Source organism: Onychomys torridus, chromosome 10, assembly GCF_903995425.1.
Source record: "Onychomys torridus chromosome 10, mOncTor1.1, whole genome shotgun sequence".
NCBI lineage: Eukaryota > Metazoa > Chordata > Mammalia > Rodentia > Cricetidae > Onychomys > Onychomys torridus.
Genome location: NC_050452.1, coordinates 2,041,046 through 2,051,253, shown reverse-complemented (window position 1 = coordinate 2,051,253; position 10,208 = coordinate 2,041,046).

Sequence of the window (10,208 nt, the reverse complement as noted above, 5' to 3'; positions counted from 1 at the left end):
GAGCCTGTCCTAGAACTGCTCTATATACTAGGAGCCTCGAACTCACAGAGATCCTCCTGCCTCCTGAGTGCTGGGATTAAAGGTATGTGGATAATTTCTAATGAAAGTTTTGTTTTATCTGATTTTGTTTTTTGGAGACAGGGTTTCTCTATGTAGCCATGGCTGTCCGGGAACTTGCTCTGTAGACCAGGCTGTCCTCGAACTCAGAGAATTTGCTGGTGTATGCCACCACCACCAGGCCCTCTTATGAAGTTTATAATCTGGGGCTGTCATATGCCAAAAAATAATTTATAGTCCTGAATACTGGTATTTGCAAATTGTATTTTATGACCTTTTTTTTTTTGACATACCATGAATTAAGTGTTCTGATTTTTTCTTATTTATTTTGTGCATGTGTGGGGATCAGAATGACTTGTAGAAGTTGTTTTTCTACTATGTAAGTTTCAGGAAACAAACTCGGGTCATCAGACTTGAAAATAATTATTGCACCTTTACTGAGCCATTTTACTTGCTCAAACTATGGGTTTTTGTTTGTTTGTTTTCTACCTTTTTTTTAAAAATTTATTTATTATGTATCCCTGCAGGCCAGAAGAGGGCACCAGATCTCATTACAAGTGGTTGTGAGCCACCATGTGGATGCTGGGAATTGAACTCAGGACCTCTGGAAGAGCAGTCGGTGCTTTTAACCACTGAGCCATCTCTCCAGCATCAAACTATGATTTTTATGTGATTATTTTTCTCCTCTTCCAAAACATCTTAAATTCCTGGATCTAAAGTAGAAGCCTGAACATCAGCAGCTGTCTTTGTTCACCTCAGCCAAGCATCACATTCACTCACTCATTTACTATGGACTAAGCACTGCAACATGTACAGGGACATCAGCAAGCAGAGCTCAAGTTCATGCTCACTTCTGCTTGAAGAAAACTGGCAGTGAACAAGTACATACATCTGATGAAGTGGCAGTGCTCTAAATTAGAAAGGCATTTGGGGGGGGGGGGGGTAAGGCGTTGGAGTGTGTGTCCTGCTGCTGTAGTATATAGACTGTGAACAAGGTCAACCTGGGGAGGAAAAGACTTGTTTGGCTTAGAGAGCCCAGATCACAGTCGATTGAGGGAGCCAAGGCAGAAACTGAAGCAGAGCTCATGAGGAATGCTGCTTACTGGCTTGCTCCCCATGGCTTACTCAGCCTACCATCTTTTTTTTTTTTTTTTTTTAAATAAATATTTGTCATTATCTTCATATTTTTTATATATGGGGGTGGGGTTCTCAAGACAGGGTTTCTCTGTGTAGACCAGGCTGGCCTCACAGAGATCTGCCTGCCTCTGCCCCAACAAGAGCTGGGATTAAAGGTGTGTGCCACCATCACACGGCAGCCTAGCCTGCTACCTCATAACATCTAGGACCACCTATCCCAGTGAACTGGGCCCTGGCACATCAAGCATTAATCAATAAAATGCCCTCATAGACTTGACTATGGAAGCATTTTCTCATTTGAGGCTCCCTTTTCCCAGATGATCCTGGCTTGCATAAAGTTGACAAAAATACACACACACACACACACACACACACACACACACACACACACACACACCAGGACAAGTGATAAGAAGTTACTGTTTGAAATGAAATGATCGAGAACAACTTCAATGAATAGATAAAATTTAAAAATGAGACCTGAATGAAGTAGAGGAAAGAGATGTGAAGATATTTGAGAAACAGAATTTCAGATAGGGGCCTTCATTTTCATGTGGTATTCTATATTCAAAAACAAAAATAACCATTTTATAAACCAATTTCACATAGTATAGTCTTTTGCTTTGTATTAAGAATACAGATAAGGAATGGAGAGATGGCTCAGAGGTTAAGAGCATTGACTGTTCTTCCAGGCGTTCTCCGCTCAATTCCCAGCAACCACATGGTGGCTCACAACCATCTATAATAAGATCTGATGACCCACATTGTGGAAAGAGAAGCCACACTTTCAAGTTGTTCTCTGACCTCCAAATATACACCATGGTACTTGAGTACCACTGCCAGGTAAATAAATGTAATAAAATTTATTTAAAAATTATAGACAAGTAGAGATAGCAGATAACATTTTCAAAACATTTAATCAGGCAAATATATGCTTGGCTATTTCCAAGGAATAAACAAAATCATGAACAGTTTAAAAGGCTTTGACAAATACTTTCTCATGAAACTTTACAATAGGGAAGGCAGATAGTAGAAATGGAAAAGAAAATTAAAGACTCATTGAGTGACAAGGATAAAACAGTGTTTAAGTCTCATGGGTGGATAATATATAGGGTTGGGAAAGAAGCAGTCACACTGCTGTTTTTGCCTGAAGGTTGTGAAGGCAATAGGCTCTGATATCAGTGGAAAGCTTGCTAGATACAGTGAAGCCATCAACCAGCACAGAGATGGTTGTCAGAGGAAGCAGTTGGAGACTGCTGTATGATTTCTGTGGAGTCTATCTAGCCAGAGAGAGCATTCCATCCAAGTCAAGCTGGGCAGCAAGTGAAATCATTGGGGTTGTATACAGGTTCACTGGGCAACAGACATGAAGCTACCCCAAAAGAAATTCCTGCCCCTGTGGTGAATCTTGTGACCCTCCCCTTCTCAAATGGAGAATGTTAATAGGCCCTGAATTCAGTCCCCAGCAACACACACCAAACAAAAAACCTTGCCTCTTAGGACTATAGTGCTACAATATGATGTACTGTTTCCTTTGGAAACTTAATATAGTTACTAATTAATAAAAAGTTGATAGACACTCTAGTAAAGGGTTCTTGCAATGTAGCCCTGACTTCCCTGGAACTCACTATAAAACAGGCTGATACAACTTGAAGCTATCTTTTTGTCTCTGCTTCCTGAGTGTTGGAGTTGCATATATGCATCATGGCTCTGATTTTTGTTTTGTGATTTTGTTTGTTTTTGAAAGTCATGTTAGGGGCCAATGAGATGGCTCAGCAGATATAGGCACTTGCCACCACGTCTGACAATCTAAGTTCAATCCCCATGTGATGGAAAGAACTGATTCCCCCAAGTTGTCCTCCGACTTCACACATACTGGCAAGTGATTGCACACATGCACAATAAATATAAAAAGGTTTAAAAGGTTGGGCCAGCAAGATGCTTTTGTGGGTAAAGGCACTTGCCATCAAGCCTGAGTTCGATCCTAGAGGCCCACATATGTTGTAGAATATTACTTTAAGGTGTGTTACATTTGTTGATATTGGTGAAATTATTAAGGCCACTCCACGTATTTAAAAGGGAGGTTTATTTTGTGGGGATAGGTTGAAATGAAGGGATAGGTTGCAGGGTCTGGGAAAGGGATGGTGCAGTCCGACGGTGTTCTCTGGAGAACTAACTGCTCAGTCTACCTCCAGCGTCCAGGGTCCCGGAACCAAGAGCAGCCTCTCCTCTCCATCCTGGGTCTTCAGCCTCCTCCCTCAGCCCTGCCTTGTGGGCGTGACCATTACCGAAGCCTCAGTGGGGGTTGGAACTTCCAGGCCAAGGCTAGGATGGCTACCCACTACATGTTTATGCTGTGGAACATTTGTTTAATTATGCAAAGCTGTGTTGCATTTAAATGTTGCATTTGTTTTAACTCTGTGAAGATGTGATTCTTTGCCTGTCTAAAACACCTGATGGTCTAATAAAGAGCTGAACTGGCTAATAGCGAGAAAGGATAGGCAGGGCTGGCAGGCAGAGAGAATAAATAGAAGTCTAGAAGAAGGAGCAAAAACAAGAAAAGGAAGACACCAGGGGCCAGCCACCCAACCACACAGCCAGCCACGGAGTAAGAGTGAAAGTAAGATTACTGAAGTAAGAACAGGAAAGAGCCCAGAGGCAAATGGTAGATGGCATAATTTAAGAAAAGCTGGCAAGAAACAAGCCAAGCTAAATGCTGGGAATGTATAATTAAGAATATGCCTCCATGTGTGGTTTATTTGGGGCCCCCCAAAGGAACAAAAACAACAACACACATAAAGAGAATACTGACTCACACAAGTCCTGACCTCCACATTTGTGTAATGGCACATGTATATGCGCATACACACACTAAATAAATAAACATGTATTTTTAAACTATGTGATAGGTGTAACAAAAGTTCAACCCCAGAACACACATAAAAAGCTAAACATGATGGTTTGCACTTATAATCCCAACACTGGGGAGATGGAGACAAGTATGTGGTGCTCCCTGGCCAGCCAACATAGCCTTACTTGAAAATTCCAAGCTAGTAAAGAGACTGTCTCTGGAGGTTTATTGGTGGCCTCTCTACACACAAACACACACACACATTCATTTCATACACTGATGAGTTAGTTGGTCATAGTGGCAGACACCTGTAATCCCCAAGCTCCTCATACTAAAGCTATAGAATCTTTGGAGTCCAAATATTTGATCCTAGTTTGGGTAACAGTGAGACCGCTTCTTTAAAAAAAAAACAAACAAAAAAAGTTCAGTAGAGAAAACAGGATATTAACTTAAAAAAAAAGAAACTTCTAAGAGGTGAAATTGTAATTGCTTTTTTTTTTTTTGGTTTTATTTTTGTTTGTTTTTGTTTTTCAAGACAGGGTCTCTCTGTAGCTTTGGAGCCTTTCCTGGACTAGCTCTGTAGACCAGGCTGGCCTCGAACTCACAGAGATCCACCTGCCTCTGCCTCCCGAGTGCCACCACCGCCCCACTTGATTGCTTCTTAATATAGAGAAGTCATGTGAGCCTGACTTAGGTCTGACAACAAAGGGGAGAGGAGGACTTGAGTAGAAGCTGTTTCATAAGTGGATGAAGATAAACAGGATGGACAGTGAAAAGGTTTAGAATTTTTTTTCTGTATGTGCTAGGAGCACTGAAAAACACCATGTTTCATGAAAACTACATTGAGCAGTTGCCTGCTAATGTTTTTTAATTGTGGCTACAAAATTCCCATAATTGCCAAGAATTCATAAACTAGAGAGACAATGCTAAAAAAAAAAACCCAGAAAATTGTAGATAATTAACATAAAATACAAATTTTAATAAAATATTGAGGGGCAAACATAACACCATATGCCAAGAAAATGGCTTACAAAACTCAATGTACATAATGTCCTTAATTTTGCAAATGAATAAAAAATTAGAAACAGGCTGGAGAGGTTGCTCAGCAGTTAGGAACACTTGGCACTTATGCAAATGATCTGAGATGGGTTCCCAGCACCCACATGGTGGCTTATAACCATCTATAAACCACAGTACCAGGGGATCTGACACCTTCTTCTGACCTAAGCAGGATCCTAAATGCATATGGTGTACACATAAATAAATCCTTAAAGTATTAGAGACAACACTGGAAGCACAGCCGTCAAAGTCAGGAACAAAATTACCACCATTATTCAAAACTCTGGTGGTCTTACCAATGTTATGAGATTAAAAGGGGTGTCAGGAAAACAAAAACACTTATTACAAACAATTAGGATTTACAAATGAGCATGTCAATCATGCTTCATCAGGAAATAGCTGTCTTCTCCAGGAGTCCAAAGCTGCTATGTGAAGAACATCTCCACTTTCTCAGCAAAAGCCATCACATTTCCAGGCTTTGAAGAGCTAGGCCAGCAGTGAGTTTGTCCCATCCCTGTAGTCCATCTGCTCCCAAAGAGTACAAGTCAATAAAGTTATAAAGCCCTTTAACTGAACACTTTGAAAACCTAATCCAAAGTACTCTGACTTCCTAATACCACATGCTAGCTGATTTTAGTTCCTTCAGCATGTAATCTACCTTCTTTAACAGCAAGTCCCCACAGATTGTGCTAAGATTAAAACCTAATTACCATTCTCTTCACAAGCAAATATAGTAAAGGACATTTCAAGAGGGAGGGAAGTGCTTGCTTTCACAAGGGCTTACGAGCTGCTTCTACAAGGTCTGAGGGTCCAGAGGTGTCTTGAATACCAAAATCCCTAAGGGGCTCTTATCCACATTTTTTTATTAAGAAATATTTTATTCATTCCACATACCAACCACAGACCACCCACATCCCTCCTACCACTCTCCCCCAGCCTTCCCTCCCCAGACCACCACCACCCCCCATCCACTCCTCCGAAAAGGTATGGCCTCCCATGGGGAGTCAGCAAAGCATGGTACATTCAGTTGAGGCAGGTCCAAGCCCCTCCCCCTGCATCAAGGCTGTGCAAGGTGTCCCAACCATAGATAATGGACTCCAAAAAGCCAGTTCATGTACCAGGGATAGATCCTATTTCTACTGTTAGAGGACTCTCAAATAGACAAGTACACAACTGTCTCGCCTATCCAGAGGGCCCAGTCCAGTGCCATGCAGGCTCCACAGCTGTCAGTCCAAAATTCATGAGTTCTCACTAGCTTGGTTCGGTTGTATCTGTAAATTTCCCTATCATGGTCTTGATGCCCCTTGCTCATAAATCCCTCTTCCCTCTCTGACTGGAGTTCCAGAGCTTGGCCTGGTGCTTGGCTGTGGATCTCTACATCTGTTTCCATCTTTCCATCAGTTACCGGACAAAGGCTCTTTCACAGGGTATTCACTAATCTGATTACCAGGGTAGGCCAGCTCAGGCACCTCATCCACATTTTAAGCCTTCAGATTTCCCTAGCAAGAGACTAGGCTGAGCATTCAAATATCTTTAGATAGAGCTCCATGACCCTCAAATCCCATGTCTACCCTTAAACTGCAAGAAATTGAGCTCAAGACTATCCCTTGGAACCTTGATTTCGCCTCTAAAATACCCTGAATATCTCAATTGCAGTCTCTAAGTATTTCCTCCATATTTTTCAGGTGCCTGAATTTTTGCGCAGGCAACATGGTTCCTCTCCTTTAGATTATTTGTAGCCCAATAGCTGGTGATAAGCATCAGAATGGCCATATTGTGCCAGACTACATAAAACCATTTCCAAATCCAATCTTACTGCTTCTTTTCTAAACTTAGTTATATCACCTGTGATGGCTATTCTTGGTTGTCAACTTGATTACATCTGGAACTAACAAAAACCCAACCAGCTAGGTAGGTACATGTGATGGTCTGAATGAAATTGGACCCCACAGGCTCATAGGGAGTGGCACTATCTGAAAGGATTAGATATGGCCATGTTAAGAGGAAGTGTGTTTCAATGGGGATGGGCTTTGGGGTTTTAGAAGTTTAAGCTAGGTCCAGTGACTTAGTCTCCCTGCTGCCTGTGGATCCAGATGTACAACTCTCAGCTACCTCTCCAGCACCATGTCTGCCTGTGCACTGCCATGCTTCCTGCCATGATGAAGATGGACTGAATCTCTGAACTATAAGCCAGCCCCAATTAAATGTTTTCCCCTATAAGAATTGTGGTCATGGTGCCTCTTCATAGCAATAAAACCCTAAGACAGTACACGTAGGTACAGAGGGATCTTTTTCTTAATTAAATCATTTGAAATGGGAAGACCCACATTTAATCTAGATCTTTTGAGGTGCCAAGATTCACCTTTAATCTGGGCCACACCTCCTGGTAGCCTATGTAAAGGACATGGACAAAGGGAGGTTGCTCTCTTTGCCTCCATGTTCCTGCTCTTGCTTTCACTGAAAAGTCCAGTCCTTCTCGGGACCCTGCTTCTTTGTGATTCTGGCATATATGGAAGACCAGCTGAGACACCGAGCCTTGTGGACTGAACTACTGGATTCTTTAGACCTTCCATTGGTATACAGCCATTATGGGGCTAGCTGGCCCACATTCTGTAAACTCGTGTGTGTGTGTGTGTGTGTGTGTGTGTGTTTGTGTGTGTGTGTGTGTATAAACCCCCCCTTCCCTTCAGTTATATTTCTCTAGAGAACCCTGACCTTTGTCAGTTCTGGTCCTGAGAGAAGCAAAAGGCATTACAGTTAGCTTCCATATTTGAGTTTTGCATACATGAATTTGACCAACTTTTTTTTTTTTTTTTTTTTTTTTTTTTTTTTATCCAAAAGTGCCTGTCAGGCAGGGGAGATGTCTCTGTGGGTAAAAGTGCTTGCCACCAAGACTGACAACCTGAGCTCCATTTCCAGGACCCACGTGATGAAAGAAAGGCAGTGATTTCCACAACATGTTGTGGCAAAGCCCACATAAAATAAATGTCATTTTTTTAAAAGCCTCTATAGCACTGATATTTCAGCAGTTAAGAACTCTTGCACCGGACTAGCATTCAGTACCCAGAACCCACATCAGGTTGCTCACAACTGTCTATAACTTCAGTTCCATAGCATCCAATACCTTCGGGCTCTCTAAGGACAATTGCACTCATATGCACACATCCACACACATTCATGCACATAATGGTAAAATATCTTTTAAAAAGGTCTTTATAAACATATATTTTTGTCCATTGTTCATCCTCTAAAGAATCCAGTATAACAAGTAGCAGTTGTATTAAAATAGGTATTATAATCCAGAGATGGTGTAAATTATTTTACAAGATATGACAGGTTATACGCAAAACATACACCATTTTATATAAGGGACTTCAGCATATACAGAATTTGGTATTGATATGAGTCCTGGAATCAATTATTCAAGTCATCAAGAGACTACTACACTACACTACACTACACTACACACACACACACGAAAAACTTTCTCTAAAATAAACCATGAAACCTAATGGAAAAGAAAAATGTTCCAAAATTATTATTTCAAGATAGTGATAGTCGCATTAAACCAAGTGTGTAACTATATAGGCCACACACCAAAAGCAGGCCCCATTCTAGCATCACACACAAAGAGTAAGAGGGGGCTTTACTGGGGAGTGATACAGTCAGTGTTTCCTGGAGAAAAACTCAACAACAGGAAGCAGGAACTGGAGACCTTGCATTGCCAAAGTTTCTCTGTCCTTTTTTTTTTTTTTTAAAAGATTTACTTATTATGTATACAGCGTTCTGTCTGCACACATCCCCACAGGCCAGAAGAGGGCACCAGATCTCATTACAGATGGTTGTGTGAGGCACCATGTGGTTGCTGGGATTTGAACACAGGACCTTTGGAAGAGCAAGCAGCGCTCTTCACCTCTGAGCCATCTCTCCAGCCCCCTCTGTCCTTTTTTTTTTTTTTTTTTTATGTATAAAGGTATTACTTATAAAAAACAAAGGACATTGCTGTGGGATGTTCTGTATGTCAAATGTGTTGCTCTGATTGGTTAAATAAAGTGCTGATTGGCCAGTAGCCAGGCAGGAAGCCTAGGGTAGGTGGGACAAGGAAGAGAAGAAGGCAGGGAAGTGAAGGCTGAGGGGAGATGCTGCCAGCCACTGCCATGAGAGAAAAGACATAAGGTACTGGTAAGCCACGAGCCACATGGCAAAGTATAGATTAATAGAAATGGGCTAAATATAAGAGTAAGAGCTAGACAATGGTAGGCCTGAGCTAATGGCCAAGCAGTTTAAATAATATGAATGTCTGTGTGTTTATTTTATAAGTGGGTTGTTGGACTAATAGGGCTTGGCGGGGGCTGGAGAGAAGCTCTCCAACTACAGGACATCAGGGGCTCGGTTGGACTAGAACATTTTGGGGTGGATCTCTGATGCTGGTCTTGAAAAAGACTGTTAGAGAAGGCGTAGTTATGGTGCAGTGCTTTCAGACTAGAGCATGCACTGGGCTCTGCACTGTAGATTTCTGCTCTAGCCTTCTGCCCCTAAATCTAGAAGTTCAAAGTATCAATGGAGCCAAAAACACTACAGAAAATGCTCTGGGGACCCTGATACTCCCTGTCATAAAGGCTTGATGGGCTTCCAGAATCTGTTCAGTGGTCTTGCCAAGACCTTTCTCCTAAGGAATGGGCAATCGAAAGATGCTTAGAAATAACCCTGGGAGTGTCCTCTAACATTGGGCTAAAAAATGGCCTATGGAGCCCGGCGGTGGTGGCGCATGCCTGTAATCCCAGCACTCGGGAGGCAGAGGCAGGTGGATCTCTGTGAGTTCCAGGCCAGCCTGGGATACAAAGCTAATCTAGGACAGGCTCCAAAGCTACAGAGAAACCCTGTCTTGAAAAAACAAAACAAAAGGCCTATGGAAAGCTTTCTATGGCCTTTCCAAAATAAATTATAATTCCCCCAGCTCAATGTACATTTTGTCCGTATAAGTTATAACAATGCCCAGCACACATGGATAACAATTGAAGTCCAGGGTTGGGGATTTAGCTCAGTGGTAGAGCACTTGCCTAGCAAGTGTATGGCCCTGGGTTCTATCCTCAGCTCAAAAAAC